This window comes from Balaenoptera ricei, chromosome 13 (assembly GCF_028023285.1).
Source record: "Balaenoptera ricei isolate mBalRic1 chromosome 13, mBalRic1.hap2, whole genome shotgun sequence".
Lineage (NCBI taxonomy): Eukaryota > Metazoa > Chordata > Mammalia > Artiodactyla > Balaenopteridae > Balaenoptera > Balaenoptera ricei.
The window spans coordinates 49,886,663-49,912,320 of NC_082651.1; the positions used below are offsets into that span (position 1 = coordinate 49,886,663).

Below are 25,658 nucleotides of genomic sequence, written 5' to 3' on the forward strand. Positions count from 1 at the left end.
TAACGTAAGATGTTAGTAAAAAGGGAAACTGGGTATGGGCTATATGGGAACTGTGCTGTGTTCACAATAATTCTGTAAATCTAAAACTGCTCTAAAAACCAAAGTTTATTTAATAAAAATATTGAGAACACATGCTTTTGATGATTGATAGGATGTTCAAAAGTCTACACCACTCATTTGTAACCCATACCGCACGGTCTTTCTTATGGTTTTGTCATGCGACCATTTAATATGGGAAAGCAGGCACGGAATTGGCTATTTGGAGCTGACAGTGCCTTGGGCATGTTTCTAATTCCAAACTTCCCCTTCCACCTGTGTGAAGTAAAGGAGGTATGCAAGACAACAATGGTAATATTAACAATAGCTAATAACATTTACTCAGCGCTTCCTATGTGCCAGGCACTGTTGAAAATGCTTCACCTTAATTAACTCATGGAAGCCTCACAATGACCCTATGAGGAAGGTACTAGCATGATTCCCATTTTTCAGAGGAGGAAATAGTTCATATCTAAGTCCTTCCAGCTCCTAAGTGTATGACCCACAAGGCTTCTGTCCCTTTCTCTAAAGGCATCTCTCAAGGTGAATCACATGAGTTCTGGAGTCTGGCCAGCACCAGCTGTGGGACAATCGGCACAATCTCGACCCCTCCAGTCTCAGTTCCTGCTTCCATTGACTGGGGATTGCATTCCACCTACAATCTACAGAGATTTTGTGAGCATGAGACTACAACACAGGACTCACAGCAGGTGATGAATAAGTTTACCTCCTTGGTTTAAAATGGCCAAGCTCATATACCCTCAAAATAGGTTCAGGGGTGAGGAGACTAGTAGTGAATATGGTAGGAACAGGTGGCCTAGGTCAGGGGCCAGTCAGGAGAGGGTTACGGCCCTCCAGCAGCATGACGGTCTGGGATGGTCATGGGGACCTTGTGGCTGATTCCTAACCAGCTTTCTAACCAGTCAAAGAGCTGGCGCAACCCCAGCTCTATTGCAGCGGCAGAATGGTACAGTGGGGTCAGACAGAGAGATGCACTCACATCCTGGGCTTGTTCCTTTCTGGGGAACTAAATGATTCTGGTCACCAATTCCTATGTGTGTGTGTTGGCATGGGGGGGTTTTCTCCACACTAACAAGCAGTTTTCTGACACCAGCTGGGTGTCCTACAATTCAACTCCGTTCTGACACTATCTACCTGAAGATAGCGTCAGATCCCACAGGTTAAGGGCTCAGTCTCACAAGACTACCCGCGCCACAACCCCCCAAATTCAGAGGCCAAATGCAAGTCCAGGTTGTCACCTGTGCTTCTGACCAACAGGCCATAGATTAGAGGTTCAATGACAGCCCCCTTTGGGTTTGATTAATTTGCTAGAGTGATTCACAGAACTCGGGAATTCCATTTACTCACTAGATTACAGGTTTATTTTAAGAGGACATAACTCAGGAACAGCCAGATGGAAGAGATGCATAGGACAAGGTACGGGGAAGGGGTCCTCTCCGAGGGCCCACTCTCCTCAAATCTCCACATGTTCACCAGAAGCTCTCAGGTCATTTTTGTTGTATGCGTTTCACAGCTAATAAATACAGGAAACATGAGATGGTAAAAATAGCAAACCTGGGGAAGTTACAAAGTCCTCCCAGGCTAGACCTTGACTTTCTGGGAATAGGAATTGTCACTTCTGCAGACCATGGGAACTTTCAGGAACTTTGCATTGAACACAGGACCCAGACACAGAGGAGCAGGTCACTGACAGAAACTTCATCCAGTGCCAATTGCCTGCAAGGAGAGGCACAGGTGAGGCAAGTGGCCTCCACTCTTCACGAAGGACACAGAATGAATTCCACTGTTATAGAAATGCCCAAACCCTCTCAGGTCCTGGCTGAAGACAGCCCAGGCAACTGGTGATCTCAGGCACCCCAGCCTGTTCCCTGGGGATGTTGGGCTGGACAAAGAAGGAAGACTCGTCAGTCTGGTGCAGAGAAAATGGGGGAGCAGAAAACTAAGCCAAGAAGTATCTTCCCCAAAAGTTTTTACTTGAAATATTCACAAAAATGAGTCACAAAAAGAAAACAGAGAAACCAGTGAGATGTGTGACCAGGTTCTCTTTTCTGTTCCACAGAGCAGGGCGAAGTGATGGCAAGCAGTACCAGCGAAGAGAGCATACTCTGCAGAGGGCCCCTGCTTGAGAAGTCCACGCGCCTCCGCACTTCCGGCCTTGGACTGAGATTAAGAGAGGAAACTGAAACTGCACAAGCAGAAAAGCCCCTGCAGGAAGCCAGCCACTGGTCCAGGTTACCACAGCCACCAGCCGGCAGATGCTCTCCTCCCTTGAGAGAGGATGGGTCTGTGGAGGCTAAGATGTGTCCTGCCCCCAAATAAGAGGCCTTTACCTTTGACAGCATCAAATAACAGCACTTCCTGTGCATTCCCATCTCATTTAATCCACCTCTTGAGGGAGTTAGGTCCAGGGTGTTTATACCTATTTGACAGGTGAGGAAACTGAGGCCTTGAGACATTAAGTACCTTGCCTAAAGTTACATGACCAAGAAGTAGCTCAGATCCAACCTGAACCTTTAAACACCGAGTCCAGGGTGTATTCCCCTAGGCAGCCTGCCTGTCAAATCAATAGCCAGTGGTTTTTTCAAGTGCTTTCACACCCATGAGCGCACGCATTCTAGGTGAGAAATACCAGGCATGGATCACTTCCATCTCCCACATCACAGCTGAGAAACACCCCGTGCAGTGAGGCGGGGCTGCCAGCAGCTGCAGTCTGTGTGGTTAGCCAGCCTCCGACCGAGACTCGAATCCAGTTTTTTTCCGTGATACCAGCTGGCTGCCTCCCTCCAGCCCCCAACACCACATCTGGAAAAAGTGACTCAGGTGACAGTGGGCTACTCATGTCATCCCCGTGTACAGAAGATGCCATATCATTTATGAGGCATTTCAAAGCGGGAACACTTGCCCTGGCTTTCCCCCAGGCCTGTATTATGTAAAGGTCACGATGTTTGTTAAAATGTGAGTACACGGGTGCCTGGCTCACAGGAGAGGGTTTCAGAGGCTGTGCCCGAGATAAGGCTGACTTCTGGAAGCCTCTCCGCAGACAGGCACGACTCCCCCAGGCTCCCACCCCTTGCTGGAGAGTAAGCCTCAGAAGCTCCAGCTCGGCCCTTCCTGACGGCTTTGGAGAGCCCTGTGTCTGACGGGACTGCCCCTTTTCTCACCTGCCTGAGGTCTGTGCTGCAGAACATTCCAACCGCTCAAGAAAGGCAGGACCGAAGAGGGGGTTCAGGCCCAAAGACAATCTCCAGTCTCCTCTGGAATAGCAATTTTTCTGGCTGTGAAGAAAAGTTCTCAGTCTTTCTCCACAGAGGGCCCCTGTTCCTCATTCTCTGCGGCTCTTGATTCCAGATTCAGGACCCCAGGGAGGCCCGAAGCCCTCACGTGGTCATTGCACTAAGATGGGGCTCGTGTATTTGGCCTCCTTCTCTGCCCAGCACAGAGGTCAGGACAGCCGCAGCAACCTCTCCAAGGCAGGAACAGGAAATAATCCTTCTAGCAACTCCCTCCCTCCACCCCGGTCCCGTCAGGTGAAAATTGTAGAGGTGGTAACAGGTAAGGCGGTGGGGAGCTGGGCTGAAACTTTAATTGGCCTTGAATAACCCATTGGTCCTGCCTTTCTTGAGCAGTTGGAATGTTCTGCAGCACAGACCTCAGGCAGGTGAGAAAAGGGGCAGTCCCGTCAGACACAGGGCTTGCCAAAGCCGGGCAGGAAGGGCCGAGCTGGAGCTTCTGAGGCTTACTATCCAGCGAGGGGTGGGAGCCCGGGGGAGTCGTGCCTGTCTGCGGAGAGGCTTCCAGAAGTCAGCCTTATCTCGGGCACAGCCTCTGAAACTCTCTCCTGTGAGCCAGACACCAGTATGCTCAAAAATAAATTTTTTAAATTAAGACAATTTTTAAGAGCAGTTTTAGGTTCAGAGCAAAATTGAGGGGCAGATATAGAGATGTGCCATATACCTCCTGCCTCCACACATGCATGGCCTCCCCGATTATCAACATCTGCCACCAGAGGGGTACGTTTGTTACAAGTAATGAACCTACTCTGATCTATCATAATTACCCAAAGTCCGGAGTTTATTTTAGGGTTCATTCTTTGTTGTCAAGTTTTAGTCATGTCAAACAGCACTTGCAGTCAATCAGATGTGAGGCAAGCAGCCAGCATTGTTCTGGAGGAAGCCCAGATAGGGTGCTTCTGATCTAAGAAGTGATACGTCCTGTGTGGGAACACAAATTGAGTATAGGAGCAGAACTGGCCCCCCAAAAATTAGGCACATGTTTTAGGTGTTCTCTTTCCTTACATCTGGGTGTAGGATGCTCTATGGCTAAAAATAATTGTTGGTTCCTGGGAGATGTAGGTATTGAATTGTTCAAGATTCGTTCATGGGAGATGAGGTGACCAGATGATGGCAGACTGACCCTCTCCTCATTCCAGGTTAGAGGAAAGGCTGTGACAATGCACTGGGCAGAGAATATTGCTACTTGAACTGGCCCCTGGCTAAGACCAAAACCTTCAGACTGGAGACGATGATGGTTCTCTTCTCTGAGCCAAGGGGATGAGGCCACACCTTTGGGTATGTGGTGGGAGGGGTGTTGGGGGGCATGGGGAGACTCTCCTTAACATAAAGGGTGTTCTTACTGTCAGTCATCCTGTGGCAGGCAAGGGAGAATGCCTTGGGCTGGGAGAGGAAAGGATTTCTCCTCCTCTCCGTGCAGTAAGTGGGTCTGGAGACTGCTGTTGGTAGGGGTTGAAGTGGCCCTTGCTGGATGGAGGCCTGTGAGTACCAGACACGTCTCTTCTAAGGCAGGTGGAAATTACTCTCAGGAGCCTGTTGTCATAGGGGCGATGGGGCTGGGAGCAGGGCAGTGTCCTCTCCCCAAGGCCTGGCAGAGTCACCGTGGGACCAGTCTCATGAGCTACAGAGGCATAATCATGGTAGCAAGGTGAGAAGGCTGGATGGAAGAGACTTTCTGGAGCTCACATCAGGCTGTGCCTCAAGAAACGCTCAGAAATCATCGAGAAGGAAACTCTATATTTTGGGTGTAGGAAGGAAGTATAATTTCATTTTAGACACAGTGAACTTTCAACATAAGTTACTTGCATATACAGCACACTCATTTCACAGATGAGGAAACCAGGGGTCGGAGGGCCTGAGAAAGAGACTGAGAGGGTCTACTGTCTGAGGAGCATGAACCAGCCCCTGGAGGTAGCGATAACCTAGGAGTCCCTGGGATCCTATGAGGCGTTCTCGATGGCTACATCTGCTTAGACTTTGAGTAAAGGTGGTACAGTGATGCCAGATCACACAACTGTCTTCTATTGGGTTGGCCAAAAAGTTCGTTCGGTTTTTTCCGTAAGATGGCTCTAGTAGCACTTAGTTGTCTTTTTTATTTTTTTTAAAGGAACTCCTTTATTTTTATTATTTATTTATTTATAGCTGTGTTGGGTCTTCGTTTCTGTGCAAGGGCTTTCTCCAGTTGTGGCAAGCGGGGGCCACTCTTCATCACGGTGCGCGGGCCTCTCTCTATCGCAGCCTCTGTTGTTGCGGAGCACAGGCTCCAGACGCGCAGAGCTCAGTAGTTGTGGCTCACGGACCTAGTTGCTCCGCGGCATGTGGGATCTTCCCAGAGCAGGGCTCGAACCCGCGTCCCCTGCATTGGCAAGCTGACGCTCAGCCACTGCGCCACCAGGGAAGCCCCCACTTAGTTGTCTTTAACTTCATTCGAAACAACTTTGTTAGATTGTATGTGACAGCTGTCATAGTAGCATGCATTTAAAAAAACAGACTTATCAAATTTGGTGACTTTTTGTGTAGCCATTTTAATATTGAAGATGGAAGAAAAAAGCAACATTTTCGGCATATTATGCTTTATTATTTCAAGAGGTAAAAACGCAACTCAAATGCAAAAAAGAGGGCTTCCCTGGTGGTGCAGTGGTTGAGAATCCGCCTGCCAATGCAGGGGACACGGGTTCGAGCCCTGGTCTGGGAAGATCCCACATGCCACGGAGCAACTGGGCCCGTGAGCCACAACTACTGAGCCTGCGCGTCTGGAGCCTGTGCTCCGCAACAAGAGAGGCCACGATAGTGAGAGGCCCGCGCACCGCGATGAAGAGTGGCCCCCGCTTGCCGCAACTAGAGAAAGCCCTCGCACAGAAACGAAGACCCAACACAGCCATAAATATATAAATAAATAAATAAATTTATTAAAAAAAAAAAAAAGAATGGGGTTGCTTGATAGCTTCCTTTCTGACTGGAACAGATAATGTGTCTCAGCTGAAAACCCACAGACCTCTTAGGACACATTTGGGCAATTCCATAAAAAAAAAAAAAAAATGCAAAAAAGATTTGTGCAGTGTACGGAGAAGGTGCTGTGACTGACGAACGTGTCAAAAGTGGTTTGCAAAGTTTCGTGCTGGAGATTTCTCACTGGACGATGCTCCACGGTCGGGTAGACCAGTTGAAGTTGATAGCGATCAAATCAAGACATTAATTGAGGGCTTCCCTGGTGGTGCAGTGGTTAAGAATCCGCCTGCCAACGCAGGGGACACGGGTTCGATCCCTGGTCCAGGAATATCCCACATGCCGTGGAGCAACTAAGCCCATGCACCACAACTACTGAGCCTGTGCTCTAGGGCCCATGTGCCACAACTACTGAGCCTGTGTGCTGCAACTATTGAAGCTCGCGTGCCTAGAACCCATGCTCCGCAACAAGAGAAGCCACCACAATGAGGAGCACGTGCACCACGATGAAGAGTAGCTCCTGCTCGCCACAACTAGAGAAAGCCTGCATACAGCAACAAAGACCCAATGCAGCCTAAATTAATTAATTAATTAATTAATTATTTTTTAAAAAGACATTAATTGAGAACAATCAACATTATACCACGCAGGAGATAGCCGACATACTCAAAATATCCAAATCAAGAGTTGAAAATCATTTGCACCAGCTTGGTTATGTTAATCACTTTGATGTTTGGGTTCCACATAATTTAAGGGAAAAAAATCTTCTTGACCGTATTTCCGCATACGATTCTCTACTTATACGTTTTTAAAACGTTCCGTTTTTAAAACAGATTGTGACGGGCAATGAAAAGTGGATACTGTACAATAATGTGGAACAGAAGAGATCATGGGGCAAGTGAAATGAATCACCAGCAACCACACCAAAGGCCGGTCTTCAGCCAAAGAAGGTGATGTTGTGCATATGGTGGGATTGGAAGGGAATCCTCTATTATGAGCTCCTTCTGGAAAACCAAACAATTAATTCCAACAAGTACGGCTCCCAATTAGACCAACTGAAAGCAGCACTCGACAAAAAGCATCCAGAATTAGTCAACAGAAAATGCATAATATTCCATCTGGATAATGCAAGACCACATGTTTCTTTGATGACCAGGCATAAACTGTTACAGCTTGGCTGGGAAGTTCTGATTCATTTGCTGTATTCAACAGACATTGCACCTTTGGATTTCCATTTATTTCGGTCTTTACAAAATTCTCTTAATGGAAAACATTTCAATTCACTGAAAGACTGTAAAAGGCACCTGGAACAGGTCTTTGCTCAAAAAGATAAAAAGTTTTGGGAAGGTGGAATTATGAAGTCGCCTGAAAAAATGGCAGAAGGTAGTGGAACAAAAGGGTGAATACGTTGTTCAATGAAGTTCTTGATGAAAATGAAAAATGTATCTTTTATTTTTACTTAAAAACCAAAGGCACTGGGCTTTCCTGGTGGCGCAGTGGTTGAGAATCTGCCTGTGAATGCAGGGGACACGGGTTCGAGCCCTGGTCTGGGAAGATCCCACATGCCGCGGAGCAACTGGGCCCGTGAGCCACAATTACTGAGCCTGCGTGTCTGGAGCCTGTGCTCCGCAGCGAGAGAGGCCGCGATAGTGAGAGGCCCGTGCACCGCGATGAAGAGTGGCCCCCGCTTGCCACAACTAGAGAAAGCCCTCGCACAGAAACGAAGACCCAACACAGCCATAAATAAATAAATAAATAAAAACATCTGATTGTCTTAAAAAAAAAAAAAAAAATCCTTAACCTCATTTCATTTAAAAAAAACCAAAGGCACTTTTTGACCAACCCAATATTTTACTCATCTTTAAGTGATTGAAAAGTAACTTTTTTAGAAAAAAGCCAAACGTTAACCAGAATCAACCAAATATGGAAAATAGAACAACCTCATAAGACTGAAAATGTGTCAAGAGAAAAGAAACAGAGAATTCCAGAATGGAATGTTAGTTGTCTCTCCCCCTCCACACACCTGGAGCTGAATGAGAAGAGAAGGTTAGAGAATAAGACCTCAAGGAGTGTCATCAGTTCGTCACAATTTGGCAGAGAGAGGGCTGAGAGGTTGAATAGGCAGCCTGGGGAAAGTCGAGGAGAAATCCCAGGGAGAAACCCATCAGGGAGGCCAACAGGGGCTGGAGGAGCAGCTGCACTTGTTTTTTCAGGGCTCTAAGGTGCCTTCCAGGAACAAGCCAAAGCTCCAGGAGGAGGTCACATCCCTGTTAGGTAAAGAGGATCCTGGTGTGGGGCACTGAATGGATTTCAGGAGAGACAGCAGAGCCCAGATCTGTCCTTCGTCTGTCCCTGTAACCCTCAGACCTCAGTGAAGCAGGAAGTACTCCCATCCCCCAAACTCTAGTGTCAAGGGAATGACAGGTAGGTAGAAAGGGTGTCAAGGGGAACTCGCTCTCACACTTTCAGAGCATTAGATCGTCTGGCCAGACTTACCCATGCAAAATTAAAAGAAATGCTAGGGAAGCTAAGCCAACATGCTAGATTTTTAAAAAGAAGAACAAGAAGGAGAAGGCAGAGGAGGGGAACAGAAGGAAAATAAGCAAGAAACAGAATATGAAAAAGATAAACAAAGCCAGTCTAGAAGTAATCACTGTCCCAGTTACAGAAGAAAACTCCTGAGTGCTTCACACTATAGAACCAATATGAATATTTAATTAATTATATTAATTTAATAGTTAATTATATTAATTTAACATTTAGTAAATTATATCCATTTAGTGTATAATTAATTTAAACATATTTAGTATGTTTATGAAACTTAATAAAAAAGAGCCCAAGGATGAGTTGATAAATCAACTAAATAAAATAAAAAGGAAATCTAGAGTGAAGGCAAAAAATTAAGGACAAAAACAAGAGATTTATAGATCTATTAGATAAGTTAGAAACATCAAAGAAGCTAACAAATTTTCTGGCTCGGAGGAAAAGCTTGAGATAATTATAGTGAACATGGAGGAAAATGACAAAACAACTAAAGCAATTAAGAACATGTTGCTCTATGGAAGACAAGCACAAATCACCCAACATAGGGATAACTGGTATTGAATTTCAGGTCGATATGATGAGCGCTAGGTGAACCTCCCCTACTGCCCTAACTTCCTATTGCAAATACATAGAAAAGCTTGATAAAATATGAAAACACATTTTAAAATGTCATCTCCAAGCTCCAAACAAAAAAGGCAAATCTCTAGGGACAGAGTAGGAATATTACCAAACGGAACTTGGGTCTGCTTGCTTGACACACAGCAAAGCCAAACTACTGACACTGGGTTCTGGTGAAAGAAATTATAGCATTTATTATAGGGCACCAAACAAAGAGAACCGGCAGCTCATGCTCAAAAGACCCAAACTCCTCGATGGCTTCCAGGGAAGGGTTTTTAAAGACAGTATGAGGGAGAAGGTTGTGGGGTGTATGATCAGCCCGTGCACAATTCTCTGACTGGTTGATGGTGAGGTAAACGGGTGAATGTTTTGGGAATCTCAATTATCAGTTTTCTGGCTCCAACCGGTCTGGTGGTCCTTGTGCTGGTGGTCAGCATTCAGTTAACTTCTTCCACCTGGTGGGGATTTTAGTACCTACAGAAACACTCAAAGATATGGCTTAGGATATTATCTATAGCCCTTGAGGAGGAACTGAAGGTCCTTGACTTTGTTTTATGGTTAAACTATTACTTCGTCTTGCTTGACTGTTTTTATTTCTTTCTGCATTTTCTTACTTCTTTAATTAAATTTGCTCTTTGGAACTCAGGGAAGGCCTAGGAGGCTAACACTTTTCTACAAACAACAGGCAGGGGACACAGGGGAAGGGGGTGGCCTGTCCCTGGGAAGGCCCCACAGGGTCCTGCTCAGTTTCAGGAACAAAGATTTAAATGAGAACTGAAGCTGCGAGACCCACAGGGGACTCAGACTGGGTGACTGGGGTTGGGGTTTCAGTGAGCCATGAGCCCCCCATGCAGCAGAGAGTCATGAGGTCAGGAGACAGGACCATGCTGCCCCACACTGGAGAGGACCAGGCAAAGATTATACTGAACACAGCCATCTGCCCAGCTATGGATGAAAACAGAGTCAACAGTCCTGGTCCACTAGCCTAAGGTTTGGTCTGGCAGTGCTACATCCTAAAGGACAACACTGAAACCTCCTTTGTGGGAATCCTCCCTCCATAACCCAGAGAACACAGGGGACACATCCTTGGAAAGATGGCTTCTGTGGAAGATGAGCTCATAGACAAGAATTACAAAATCTATAAGGAAGACCAACAACACTAAAGTCTCTAGACCCCCAAAACAAGAAAATTTACACTTAAGGAACTGGAGATGATATGCAATCTTGAAGAGATTTTAAATCAAAATGTATATAAAACTTCAGAGAACTAAATGAATAAATAGCCACCACCATAAATAAGAACAGGTGGTTATGAAATAAAAAGAGGCAAATATTTTATAAAGTTGAAGTATTAGAAACAAATAATGTAGTTATTGAGATAACTGGACGTAGCCTTCTTTGTGTTTTATAGGCACGTGAGTGCCTTTTATACACAAGCATTCGTGTATCCTTACATAGAAGATCTGGAAGAATATACATCAAGTTGTGAATAGTGGTTAAGTCTGAGAATGGAACTGGGGTGTTTTTTATTTTCTTCTTTTTGCCCACCTGTATCTTTTAACTTTTTTTTCAGTGAATGTGTAATGTTTTATCAATAAGGGACATATTTTAATCTTAAAAGGATGGGGTGGGAGGGTTGGCAGGGCTTCTGACTCAGCCCACGTAGAATAATCATGAATTAAACTGTGAGAAGTTAATGAAATTGTATTATCCCATGAAAATAGTTGAATAATTTTTGAGCAAATGTTTAGAGTATATTCAGTATTGCCTAACTTTATATAGACTAAGTGTCATGCCCAAAATAATTCACTTCAAAGAGAGATAGGCAGGCATCCTCCAGAGTGGCTACAACTGAGGTCCAGTGAGAGGCTGGCATGACTACAGAGAAAGGAGACGTAGCCTGTATAATCAGGCCCTGTGGACAAAGAAAGCAAGTAGTAGTTCTGAGTATGAGCCACACATCTAAAGTCACAAGGGCAGGTGCTCGAAATTCCAAGCACTGATTGGGGCTCAACCTGCTTCTCACATGGGAAACTGTGGTATCTTCTGGGTGAGGAAAAACAAAGGTTATTTATTTAATGATGGCTGATGATTCTCCCTACAACACCAGGTAAGGCCACTTATCATAAATTTTAATGATTTAAAGAACGTGGCCTTTAAAACAGTTTTTCCAGCCCCCGTGTAATATGTTCTCCCCAGACAGAGTGTCCTAAGGGAATGGGTCACAACTGCAGTGTGACAGAAATATCTTCAACTCCAGTCCACTGCCCTGTCCTTTCCCAGGTAGGACTTCGGTATCTTATCAACACCACCTCAGCTGATAAAGCCTTCCTGTACTTCTCTTTGGTGCCATTCTCCTCTTTGCTTCAACGGGATTGCTGTGGGTTTTGCCATGAAATCCAACCTAGCCGTCACCAAGGTCGATGTTGTTGACTCCATACGTCACTGCTGGTGTTGGCCATTAACAACACAGCTCCCAGGTTTTTGTTGTCAGTGTCACTGCCCAGTGGGGACATCGTCCTGTTCTCTGACCTTGGCCACCACTACTCCATATTGTGCCCCTGTGCCACTTAGACCAAAGGGTGCCCTTCCTCAAGACACTGGACTCCCTCTATCAGAAGCCATCATGATAGCCTGATTTTGTTGGGATGCAACACTTGGCTGCCACGTGCTGGAAGGATCTGTCTCTAGTGTCTGTTGTGTGAATGCGCTTCCTTCGATGTGGCAGAACACAGTTTGCATGGCCTTCTGACCACCCTTGGGAGAGGTGTCTCTCCTCACCAGTATTCACAACTTCTTTATAAGGCTCCAAAAGGAACACGCCAGCTATTTCCATTTTCTTTTTCTAAAAATTAATTAATTAATTTATTTATTTATTTATTTTTGGCTGTGTTGGGGCCTCATTGCTGCATGCGGGCTTTCTCCAGCTGCGGCGAGTGGGGGACACTCCTCACTGCGGTGCGCAGGCTTCTCACTGTGGTGGCCTCTCCCGTTGCGGAGCACGGGCTCTAGGCACACGGGCTCTGGAGCACAGGCTCAGCAGTTGTGGCGCACGGGCCCAGTTGCTCCGCGGCCTGTGCGATCCTCCCAGACCAGGGCTCGAACCCGTGTCCCCTGCATTGGCAGGCGTATTCCCAACCACTGAGCCACCAGGGAAGTCCTAATTCCATTTTCTTGTGGCCTCCTGGCTTCTTCCACCCACAGCTGGGCCAGAAGTCATCTACCATCAACCACCATCAACCAGCCAGGGGTACAGAGACTCCTCCCCATCAATTTCAAGCCACAGCCTTCTACGTCGGAGTGAACTCTTTGCCCACCCAGGCTTACTCTTCAGAGGTCAAGGTCACCTTTTATTTTTTTTCCCTAGAGATGTCCACCTGCTTTCCTAGGATCCAGCAGTTAATTCTTAAAGTTCTTTTCATTTCTTCCAGCAGTCCTAGCAGGTTCTCATGCAAAGTCGAGACTTGAAATCCCACCTGGGTATGCCAACACATACTCCTTCCCTTACATACAACTGTGGTCCCAGGAGATTCTGCCACATCGATTGTGACGTGTCAGACAAACACTATGCTCGGCAGCCCAATCCTAGCTTGCTCTGAAAGGGTCCACTTTCCAACATGGGTCACGTGCTATCTCTTAGTGTTTATTCTCAACTCGTTAACAACCAAAGCCAACCCAACCTGCATTAAGGTGTTTGAATTAAACTGAGAAGCCTCTCCCCCTAAATTTGCCCTGGGCTAGATTTCTTGGGAAAAGAGCATCTTAAGGAGGCAGACATCGGCCAGTGTTCACTGAGCATCTCTGTGAACAAAGCTCCAGGATGGATACAAAGGGGGCTCTAAGATGGATAGACAAGGCCTCTTCGTGGAGGAAGCTCCAGTTAGTTGCCACAGTCCCAGTTTACACATATTGTCCCAGTGTAATCAGTATTTGCACCCCCTTTCACTCTTAAAAATGTCACAGTTTACTTTGTGACGACCTAGAGGGGTAGGATAGGGAGGGTGGGAGGGAGGCTCAAGAGGGAGGGGATACGGGGATATATGTATACATATAGCTGATTCACTTTGTTGTACAGCAGAAACTAACACACCATTGTAAAGCAATTTTACACCAATAAAGACATAAAAAATAGAAAACAAAAAAAGAAAAAGCTTCCAAAAAAAATGTCACAGTTTAGAGGCTAAAAGTTATAGTCACCTTAGAGATAAGGCATATTCTTATGAAGAGGACTTAGAAATCCAGGGTGGAACACACTATCAAGTGTTAGGTAAAGTGTTGTCATAGTTTCTCAGAGGGGAAACTGAGGCTCCAGGTGTTTAGATGGCTTCACAGGATGATGAGGCCTTTGGGCATTGCTGGAACCAGTATCTAAGGCTCCTTTCTTTACCAGCCCCATCACACACCTCTCCCAGGAGGGGAAAATGAGGCTTCCAGAGAGGGAGACAGATGCCTGGGGGTAGACACAGCACACTCCAAGAAAGTCTGCTTTCATTGCTCATAAAGGCAAAGAAAAGGTTCAAAAAATTTTTAAGGGGGCACTAGAGAGAGTTATGAATTTTAGACCTGTGAAAACTACTTGGCACTTACACACACCACAGATTCTGAATGCTGAGTGGAAGAGTTTAGGGTCTGTGTGTGTGCATTGCGTGAGGAGAGGGGGCAGGAATGTGTCTAGCTGACTGCATTTTAGAGGCCCAAGTAAATCATTTAGGGGTTTTGTCTGGGCCCCTGGCCCTGCGCTGGTCCTAAGTCTCGTGCCGGCTCACTCCCCAGGTTTGCTGAGCTCCTCCTACAGGCCACGTTCCTGATTCTCCTTGCTGCGGAGGAAAAGGTGAAGGCTCTCATCACCAACGTGTTCTGCCTTTGTCTGAAGTAAGGAGCTAATCGGGGGACATCCGGCTTGGGTGTCCACGTTCAGTTTAATTATTTACCCTTCGTGTGGTTAACCCCGCCACACGCACCCCAAGATGTCCCGAAGCACCCTGCTGCTTGAGGGGTTTTCTTCTGTTGAGTTCATTGCATCCTGGGAGCCTTGTAAGGGAGGGCAAGCAGTGGGGCAAGCAGGACAGAGGCACACTCTGAAACCCCAAGGCTTTCCCCGGGCTTGACAGAGGGGTCAGATAGGGAATTCCCTCAGGCTGGGGGGACTGACTGAGACAGGCCAGCAACACCCCAGTCACGGACATCTTTCTGCATTCTGTCAAAGAATGATTTTCAAAACGTCGAAAACATGGTGCAACATGGATGACCCCTGAGGACATTATGCTAAGTGAAATAAGCCAGTCATAAAAGGACAAACACGGTACGATTCCATTTAGGTGATGTATCTGAACTAGTCAAATTCATAGATCTAGAAAGTACAATGGTGGTTGCCAGCGGCTGCAGCAAGGGAACACAGAGGAGTCACCGTCTAATGGGTACAAAGTTTCAGTTCTGCAAGATGATAAGGTTCCGGAAATCTGTTTTACAACAATGTAGTTTTTTTTTTCTTTTTTTTTTTTACCTTCTGGTCGCACCACGTGGCGCATGGGATCTTAGTTCCCCAAGCAGGGATCAAACCTGTGCCCCGTGCAGTGGAAGTGCAGAGTCTTAACCACTGGACCGCCAGGGAAGTCCCACAGCGTAGATATTCTTAATGCTATTGAACTGTATACTTAAAAATGCTTAAATTTTATGATGTGTGGGTCGTTGTTTTTTTTTTACCATACACACAAAACACACACAACATCAAAAACATGATTCTGCAGGGGTGGCACAGGGAGAGTTTCGGGGGGGATGAAACTGTTCTGTATCCTGATTGTGGCAGTGGTTGCACTCTTTAAATGGGTTAAAATTCATAGAACTATGTACGAAAAACGTCCATTTTGCTATATGGTGATTTTTTAATTAACATTTTTAAAACATGGCTTTTGTACAAATGTAGAATGAACATGTAACAAAAATGTATTTCATTAATTAATGAGAGAACCAACAGGATGGTTCAAAAAAGTACAGGAGATACTGAAATATTTATAATAACTGAAAGGAAGAATATTGAAATGATTGCTAAATTACGTTATATAAAATAAAACCTTAGCCGTTTGACTAAAACATTTTTATTTGCATCACTATGTAACAGTCCCGTATTGCTATTAGTTTTCTACGCCTTCCTTAAAAAGTTGTAAAATACCCTAATCAATAGTAAACAGCAAGTTAGACAAAGGTCTACTCCCCTAGAAAACCAGATAATCTGCCCAGGGCAGGCCTGTCAGGGGTCCCCAGCTCCCGGGGCCTCGGACCACATATCGGTCCGTGGCCTGTTAGGAGCCAGGCCGCACAGCAGGAGGTGAGCGGCGGGCAAGTGAAGCTTCATCTGTATTTATAGCCGCTCCCCATCGTTCCCCATCGCCCCCATTACTGTCTGAACCATTCCCCCACTCCACCCCCGGTCCATGGAAAAATTGTTTTCCACGAAACCGGTCCTTGGTGCCAAAAAGTTTGGGGAGGGCTGTGCTGTTTGACTCCCAAGCCCAGAATGACTCCGGGGCTTTTTGGAACTCCTTTGGTCCCATCTGCCAGTCTTGGACAATTTTTCCTAACTGTCCAGATGAAGGGAAGCAGGGGGATATCAGGCCCAAAGCTAGGCCAGGGAGGAAAGAGTGAGTGGTGCTATCAAAGAAGTGAGGGCCCAGAGATGCCCTGCCGCCCCAGCTGGTCCTCGTCTTAGTAGAACATCAATTTTCAGGAATATGGGCATTTAGAGAAAGGACAGCAGGAAAGAAAACCAGGAAGGGGTTGCTGGTTCCAAGAACCGCCAGATCCTCCTTGGGCCCGCCAGGCTCATTCTGGCCCAGGACTCTAGACCCTGACAGAGTGGCATCGGCACGGGCCTGGCCTCTCTCCTTCCAGGCTTCACAGGCACCATCTTATCTCCTTGACTTCAGATGGATCCCTCTGCCTTTCTTCCCCAGGCACTGGAAGTGGGGCTCTTATGGGGGTTCCCTAACCCTAGCTGCTCAGAGGGGAACCCCAAAGCCCAGAGCAGATCTGGGAGGAGGTCCGGCCTCCTCCGTACACCTCCAGCTGAATGGGGGTTGGGGGGGCTCTTGCCAGCCAGCCCCAGGCTGACATCTGAGTGCAGGTGGACCCCTGGGCTTTGGAGACCATGGCCCCTGGGAGGCTGCAGGGCCTTCTTTTGCGGGGAAGGGAAGAAGCCAAGCTGCTTTGGGGGAAGGGGAATGTGGAAGATGTGTGTGGCAGAGGTGAGCTGGAACCTGTAAACAAAAGGCCCTGAGAAACCTGGGGCGTGGGGACAGGAACAGCCTAGGCCAGGGTCCCTCCAAGGCCAGCCAGATGTCCTTTACAGCTCTGGTCACACTGGGGCAGCCAGCGCTGGAAGTAGCTGAATTCTTCACCTCCTGGGCAACTGTGAAGAGAGGGTGATCAGTTCCCCTTGACGCTGGTGCCAGCCGGCCTCTCTCCCAGGGCTTAATAATTCAGGCCTCTCAACCTAGTGGGCCCCAGGCCTGCACCCAGGCTGGGAGCTGAGGCCGTGGTGTCTGTTTCCCTGGCTGCCTCTTGCACAAGATCCCAAAGGCTGCTTCCCCCAACTCTGAGCTTATGGCAGGGCGGGTAGGTCTCAGGCCAACACTGTCACTGATAAGACCCTCCTGATAAGACCCACCCACCAGTCCGAGTTGTCCTGACTGACCTTCAGCCTTTGTCTCAGCTGCTGCCCTGCTGGCCCCTGGGGGCTGTCCCAGAGCTCTGGTTACTGGTCTCAGGCAGCCACTCAACCCCTCCCCTGGGAGGCTGGAATCACACCCCACTGGACACACAGTTCAGAGAAGGGATGTTCTCATTACCCTCCCTCCTCCCTGCCCATCTCCTCAGCTTCCCCCCCACCCCCCACCCCTGCTTACTCCCCTGCGCCAGCCTCAATCCCAGCCCCTCCATTCCCAGAGCCGAACTCACTGCTGTGCGGGGGGACCTGCGTGGCAGACGGCAGGACTCTGGCCCTCCCCTCACTTGAGACCCCAGACTCTGTTCTGCAACTGTCGAGAAAGACCGCAGACCACTGATGTGAGGGTGAGGGGTGATGGTTCTGTGGCCTGAGCCTGTGGGCCAGCAGGGAGGGACCCTGCGGACGTCAATCCCTCCGCAGAGGGCAGAGGCAGGGGTGGGTTCCTGGCATTCCTGTCAGACGCCTGAGGCAGGAAAAGTGGCCACTGAAAGAGCTTCCGCCCCAGACACAGGCTGGGGCAGAGGGTCCATTACTGACCCGGGTTCTGGGCCTCCCACCATGCACTAAGGACAAGCAGGGGTCTGAACAGAGCAGAGGGGGAGGATTCCTGGGGGTGGAACTTTTCACAGGGAGCTGAAATGGGGCTGTTGCTATAGCAGCAACAAAAACAACCAGCTCACGTGGACCGGGTAAGAAGCCTTCTGCCTCGGCCCGGCCCGTGTAGTCGTCAGCAGAGGTCCTGGCAGGGGCAGTTCAGGGCTTGCAGAGAAATCAGGAAAGGCCTAAAGGACAGCCAGGAGGAATGTGGGAATGCAGAGGAGACGGGGGTCCATAGCGGACCCCAGAAAGCCTCCTCTCTCTCTCAGACAGCAGGAGCCGTCTCAGTGGGGCTGAAAGTTTCTGCACCTCTTTGGTGAGGGACAGCAGAGCACTGCTTTGCTGACTTCGGCATCCAGACAGAACCTGCTGGCTGAGAGGCAGGGAAAACACCTCTTGCACAACGTTAGTTCCTGGTTGAACTTTTGGAATGCCACAGCAGGCCACTGATTCTTAATAAGATCACTTTGATCCGAGGCTGCTCCACAGTTGATCTTATCACTAAGCCTCCTTTGCACTGAGCAGTGGGGTGCCAGGCCTGGGCTGGTCCTTCACATCCTCACCATAGCCTTGTGACCTGGGAATTAGCACCCTGAGACAACGGAGACTCCAAGGTCAAGTTACAATTCCCAAAATATCTGTGCCCATCTTGAGTTTCTGCCAAGCATGTTTTGGACCCAAATGTAGGTTGTCACATTTCCATTCCATTCATACGAAAGGTCCAGAAAAGGCAAATCTATAGAGACAGAAAGTAGATTGGTGTTTGCCTAGGGCTGGGGGAGGATTGAAAGGATGGGGACCTAAAAGGTCCAGGATTTCTTTTTTGGATGAAAATGGTCTAAAATTGATTGTGAAGATGGTTGCACAACTCTGTGAATATAATAAAAGCCATGAATTGTATAGTTTAGATGGGTGAGTTGTATGGTATGTGAATGATACCTCCATAAGCTGTCAGAAAAATATAATTTTGGCATATTTTGACTCACAAGATGATCTGTCATTTGGAAAATGGGGTCTGCATCCAGCCTCAGGTCAGCTGTCCCTCTGACCAGCACCCCTCCTCAAATGCATTTCAAAAGCTCCTGGTACAAAGGGCTGTTGTCACTCACCCTCTCCCTTCCTCCCTGTACTCATGGCTGTCACACGAGCCTCAGCTGCAGCAGGGCCCCACTGAGCTCCGTCTGACGCTGCCGCTTTGTTTACTCAGGTGGAGATTACAAAGGCCCGACTGGCATCCGACCTGCCTGCGCTGCCTGTGAGCCTGGAAGGGGAGTGAGCTGTTTGGGTCGTCAAGAACATGACAGGAAGAGAGGAGCAGAGGCTCCAGATGGAGGCAGGACAAAACTGAGGAAGACTCCCTTGCACCCCACCCCAGACTCGACACCCAGAGCTGTGGGCTTGTGCTAGGCTGGTGGCAAAATAAGGCCTTCGTTTCCAAAGAAAATTCAACAGAGGATCTCTCAACACTGCACATGCTCCCATCTCAGGGTTGGTGCCTAGGCCTTTGCGTGGTCTCCCTAGAGGATAGTGTGCCTTAAGATATTGATTCCTTTCACTGGCGGGGGCCCGGGATGGCCGTAGCTCCGGGGCAGGTGACCTCAGGTTGTCAACAATCTGGGCCGGGGCTCCAAAATTCCTCCAGTTCACCAGAGCGAGCCGGGTTGTACCAAGAGGTAAAGATGGTTGGGTGAAACGGTTGCCTAGATGGGGGATTCTCAAAGGCTGGTCGAGGACCAGGCAGTATCAGCATCCCCTGGGAACTTGTTAGGAATGCAAATTCTCAGGCCATCCCAGACCTAGCAAACTGGAAACTCCAGGAATGGGGCCTGGCAATCTGTGTTTTAACAAGCCGTCCAGGGGAGTCTCATGTGCATTAAAGTTTGAGAACCATGGTATAGATTCCAAGGTCCATGAGGCAGAGGTTGTGCCTTATTCTTGTGTGTATCTTCAGCTCCTAGCCAAGTCTGCTGGTATATAGTAAACAATCATGGACATTTTATTGAATGAATGGTTTAGCTCCACTTGTCACTGACTGCTTCTCTCCAACCAGGTGCCAACCAGGACATTTGCAAGCTGATAAAAAGAGAAGGGTGTGGGTATATCTGATAATTTGCTCCAGCTTCTTGTTGGCTCAGTTTGGTCTCTGAATTATTAAGCAGGATTCTCAGCCCATTTCACGTTTTCTTTTTACAGATAAGGCCTTGGCTCTTTGACAATGTTTTTTTCTAATCTCCAGAAACAAAAACACTTTCCATTTGATTTCAGAACCAAGCTCTCCTGCTACATTATCCTGACTCTGAAAGAAAAGGAGGATGCAGCTGGAAGGATGTTTTTACCTTTTCAAGTTAAAATGTACCCATATTATTATACATCTGGTCCCAGGAGAACCAAGAAATAGAGGTCAAGCATTTCTTAGAAATCCTGGAGTGGGCAGGTTACACACAAGAAACAGATCTGCTTCCCTTTAGTGCTCAGTTGGTGGCCACAGGCCGGGTGGGGTTCCATGCCTTCCCTCATCTGATTCTGAATTACCAGCCGACTTTCTGATTCTCTGGTACTGCTACCTCCCTCTAATGCTCCAAAGCCCAGATTTCTCTGGGTGCAGACCTCCTGAAACCACCCATTTTGTCACCCAACCTAGTTCCCTTTCTCCTAAACCACATGTATTTCAACTGGAAAGATGCTGGCCTCAGACAGGTCGGGCACAGTGCCAGGACGCTGAGACACTGTCTGTTTCCAGAGCTGTGGCTACCTGCCATTGGCCCTACCCTTACGAGGCTGCCACACTCAACTGACATGCACTGACCACTGTCTGGGGCCATCTAACCTCCACCGGACATCCAGCACCTTCTCTTCTTTGTAGACAGGACCCCTGCAGCAGTGTGTAACAGAGCAACCAGGTTGAGAAACTAACTTGCCCTTGTTTTCTGTCGGCTAAAGGCTCATAATGAAAAAATAAAGCATCCCCCTTCCTCCTAACGGATAACCAGGGCTGAAGTCCTGGGCCTTGAGTTCCCCTTGCCCAGAGAGGTGAGCCTTTGTTCTTATCAAGTAGTTAAAGAGCTGATGGGAGGACTTGGCAGGTAGCTGGAGAGGGGAACAGCCCGGAGTTCAGGAAGGGAAGAGGGGCCTGAGTCATCCACCCTCAAAGGTCTCCTGACTCATAGAGATCAGCACCCCAGGAGTGGTGGTGCCTTGAGGATGAGAGAGAGTGGCACTGGGGGTGGTGGCCTGAGGCTAAGAGGAAGAGCCATGAGCCTAGAAGAGATGGTGACAGCTGTGGTAAGAGGGCACTAGGAGAAGCCACCAATGCTGGACTGAAGACAGGGACTCTTCCCAAGCCTGTGCAAGCCTACAGTTCCTCTGCATGCCCACAGGCTGTGGGGACTTGAGGGCAGTGGGATGGAGTAGGAGAAGAAGGAGGGAACCCCAACAAAGAAGAGAACCTGTCTTTCCTACCAAGCCTAGTGGGCAGGGGCCGGGTGAGATATATTTGTCTTTCCTCACACTTTGGGGATCTTGAAGAACATTTCACCTCTCCAACAGATAGTAAGCTCCTCGAGACAGGGGGCTGGACTTGTACTTTTATATTCCCACCCCAGCACTTAACAGTGACAGACACACATATGATCCAGCAACCCCACTCCTGGGCATATACCCAGACAAAACTATAATTCAAATAGTTACACGCACCCCTATGTTCACAACAGCACTATTTACAATAGCCAAGACGTGGAAACAACCGAAATGTCCATCGACTGATGAATGGATAAAGATGTGGTGTGTGTGTGTATACACACACACACACACACACACACACACACACACACACACACACAGAGTGGAATATTACTCAGCCATCAAAAAGAATGAAATAATGCCATTTGCAGCAACATGGATGGACCTAGAGATTATCATACAAAGTGAAGTAAGACAGAAAGAGAAAGACAAATACCGTATGATATCACTTATATGTGGAATGTAAAATACTACATGAAAAGAATCTAAAAACAAAAAAAAGAGTGGATATATGTATATGAATAACTGATACTTTGCTGTACACCTGAAACTAACACAACATTGGAAATCAGCTATACTCCAATAAAAATTTTTAAAAAAATACGACACAAATGAACATACCTACAAAACAGAAACAGACTCACAGACATAGAGAACAGACTTGTGGTTGCCAAGGGAGAGGGGTATAGGGGAGGAGAGGATTGGGAGTCTGGGATTAGCAGAGGCAAACTATTATATATAGAATGGATAAACAACAAGGTCCTACTGTATAGCACAGGGAACTATAGTCAATATCCTGTGACAAACCATAATAGAAAAGAATATGAAAAAGAATATATAGGTATAACTGAGTCACTTTGCTGTACAGAAGAAATTAATACAACATTGTAAATCAACTATACTTCCGTAAAATTAAAAAAACAAAACAAAACAATGACAGGCACAAGGTAGGTGATGAGTGAGCTGGGAGTATGATCATTTCTATGTGCTAATTTTCTTCCTCCACCTCCTCCCTCTCCTCTCCATCTTCCTCATCCCCCTTTCCTCTTCCTTTTTTCCTTTTCCTTCTTCTTTTTCCTATTCCTCTTCTTCCTCCTCTTCTTCCACTTCTCTTTAAAGCAACTTGTTCAGGTGTAATTTACACACGTTGGAATGCACCCTTTTTAGTGTACCGTTCTATTCCATTTTATAGACCCACCACGATCAAGTTATAGAACATTTCCATCATCCCTAAACGTTCCCTTGTGCCCCTTCGCAGTCAGTGCCTTCCCAAACATGCAGTATCACTGTTTCTGTGACTGTTTGCTGGAAAACATTCGTGTATTTGGTGTACTTTGGTTTCAGACCTGTTTCTAGCGGAGCCAACAGCCTGGTAGGAGGTTGGTGTGAACTCTGAAGGATCCCAAACGAATCACAAGAACCTGAGGATTGCTGAATGGTCAAATCAGCTTCTCTGGGTTCCCACTGGAAGGAAAAGAAAGGAACCATTCCAGGCAAACTCTACAGAATTATTGTGCGGATGTCTTCAAAATGAGAATTCTAACTGAAGGAAGGATGCCTTCTCTGTTTTGGAGAGTGTGACCCACATCAGGCCCCCAGGCTAGGCAGGAGCTCCGCAGAGTTGGGACGGGGACCCTGAGCCTCAGAACAACTTCTCCTCCATGGCCGTGCCCAGCCCGGCTGCTGAGACGCTCTCAGACCTGACTCTGCTCTACCTACCACCAAGAGCCCTGCCTCAGATTCAAATTTTCTCTCTATGTTCAGGACCCACCTCTGATTATTGTCTTTTCCTCCTGATAATGTGCCCCTTAGCCAGGGCCAGAGGGGTCTCTGCCACTCCAGGAGAATCATACCTGGCCAAGCGGGTGAGTCCTGCCGGGAAGCCAGTGCCCGAGAGAGGGGCTCTGCCTTCAAGGGGCTCTGAAGCAGCTGCTGTGCAGACACATCCAGCCTTTATCTTGATTCTTTCATTCATTATTACACGAGCAACCCTTGTCATTGCAGACAAATCAGAAATGTGGAAAAACAAAAAGAAAACAACCAAAATCCCACCAACTGGCAAAGGATGTGAACAGACGTTTCTCCAAAGAAGATGCATAAATGACCAATAAGTATGTGAAAAGATGTTCAACATCATTAGTCATTCAGGAAATGCAATACAAAGCCACAGTGAGATACCACTTCACACCCATTAGGATGGTTATTATCAATAAAAACCAGAAATTAATGTGTTGGTGAGGATGTGGAGAAACTGGGAAATCTCATATATTGCTGGTAGAAATGTAAAATGGTACAATCGCTACGGAAAACAGTTTTGGCAGTTACTCAAAAAATTAAATATAGAATTACCATATGACCCAGCAATTCCACTCCTAAGTACATAACCAAAAGAGTTGAAAATATATGTTCATTGAAGAATTCTACTCAAGTATTCATAGCATCATTATTCATGATAGCCAAAATGTGGAAACGACCCAAATTTCCATCAACTGTCCAATAAACAAAATGTGGCATATCCACACAACATAATCTTATTTGGCAATAAAAGGGAATGAAGTATTGACACATGTTACAATGTGGCTGAAACTTGAAGACATTACACTAAGAAGCCAGACATAAAAGGTCAGCTATTGTATGATTCCATTTATAGGAAATGTCCAGAATAGGCAAATCCATAGAGACAGAAGAGATGAATTGTTGCCAAGGACTGGGGAGAGGAGTGACTGCTAGTAGATATAGGGTTTCTTTTTCAGGTAATGAAAATGTTCTGGAATTAGACAGTGGTGATGGTTGCACAACTCTGTGAATATACTAAAAACCACTGAATTTTACACTTTAAAATGGTGAAGTTTTAAAGTGAATACTGAAGTTGATGGTATGTGAATTATATCTCAAACGAAAGCACATCCTATCAAACAACCATAAACACTGAATATTTAGATATCTTTCCAGGTCTATATCACATATATATGTACTTTTTGCAGAGAGACTATATAATATTTACATTATTTGTTAACGTGCTTTTGTCACATAACATTTTTGGAATATCTGTATGTCAATAAATTGTCTACTTTATGACAACATATATGTTGTCATCTGATTACAACAATCTCTTATTGTTAGATATTTAGGCTGTTTCCAGTTTTTTACTATTTATCGACAGCATCCTTGAATACACGTCGTGATTTATATTTTTAGTTATTCTCTTAAGATAAATTTCTAGAGGGAGGACCACTGGATATTTAAGATGTTGAGAAAATAACCTGCCACCCAGAATTTTGTGTGATTTACATGCCCATCCAGAAAGTCCCCAAATCTTCAACACTAGGCGCTTTTATTCATTTTCATCTTTGCTTATCTGTGGGTGGGAAAGTGGTACCACGTTCCTATTGGATTTCTAGCCACTTTTGCTGCCTGCTCTTTCCTTTTGCACCAAGACAATTTGCTGCTAAGTTGTCACATTTCATTTTCTAGAGCCCTAACCCTCCTAAGCCATCTTCTCTGTGGTGGGATATCTGTATTTATCAAAAATCTATTTATTGATTGAATACCTTTTTATTGGATACGTATTTGCTTTATTTTCTTATTTACTGAATATTTTGATATTCACTTTAATATTGATTAAATGTCTCTTTTGTTGTGTCCTAGTTTACTCTTCACAACACCCTGGGTGGTAAGTGTACACCTCCTTCACAGATGACTGAATCTCAGAGATCACTGACCCTACAAGTGGCAGAGCCAAGATTCAAACCCACCACTGTCTCATTCATCCACAACTGTCTCATCCACGACTCAGGACATGGGATCATGCCCATCCTTCCCTGAACTTTTTTGAAATCTCTCTTCCTCAGGTCTAGGGTGCATTGACTATGTACATGTCACATGCTCTTCCCGAGATTTCATGCATAAGCTTGCTGCTCCTTTTTGGCCGGAATTCAATTCCCAGCAACAATTCGCTTGATGTCCCTACATCTGAGAGAGCAGGAGACTCACCCTCAGATGCCCAGGCCCTGAAGCGAGGCCTTATACCCCAAGTCCATCTGGATGATCATCATTGGAAATCAGCTTCAGCAAAGTATGAAGCTCAGAGCTAAAGGCCCCACAGAAACCGAGCCCCAGGATACCCAGAAAAACAAGATAGTTTTTGTAAGAGTGAGGTTTCATCTAAATTGTGCCAAAAATGTTGACTCTTCTGGTGCAGTGGGCAGTTTTCCAGAGCAACTCAATTCAAGACCAATGTGTATCTAATGAGAACTTGGCTCCTAAAACACAGAGTTCCTGTAAGTGAAACGAGAGCCGCTGTAGTCAGTTTGCAAAACTCTGCAGAACAGAGGACTGAGCAGGTAGATGAGGAATCCAGCTCA

At 46.6% G+C, this 25,658-nt stretch overlaps 1 protein-coding gene across 7 annotated transcripts in view; it reads right to left on the minus strand.

The window, feature by feature from the left end:
* The window catches only part of B3GNT2 (UDP-GlcNAc:betaGal beta-1,3-N-acetylglucosaminyltransferase 2), a 178,736-nt gene that overhangs the window by 92,577 nt on the left and 60,501 nt on the right, over positions 1-25,658 (minus strand). Inside the window, exon 1 of one of the 7 annotated variants that reach the window (XR_009506551.1) lies at positions 3,219-3,523. The exons of the other annotated variants lie outside the window; for them this stretch is intronic. The gene's annotated coding sequence lies outside the window, so the exon portion shown is untranslated. Of the gene's footprint in view, positions 1-3,218; positions 3,524-25,658 lie in introns of those variants that run through there. 7 annotated transcript variants of the gene reach the window in all.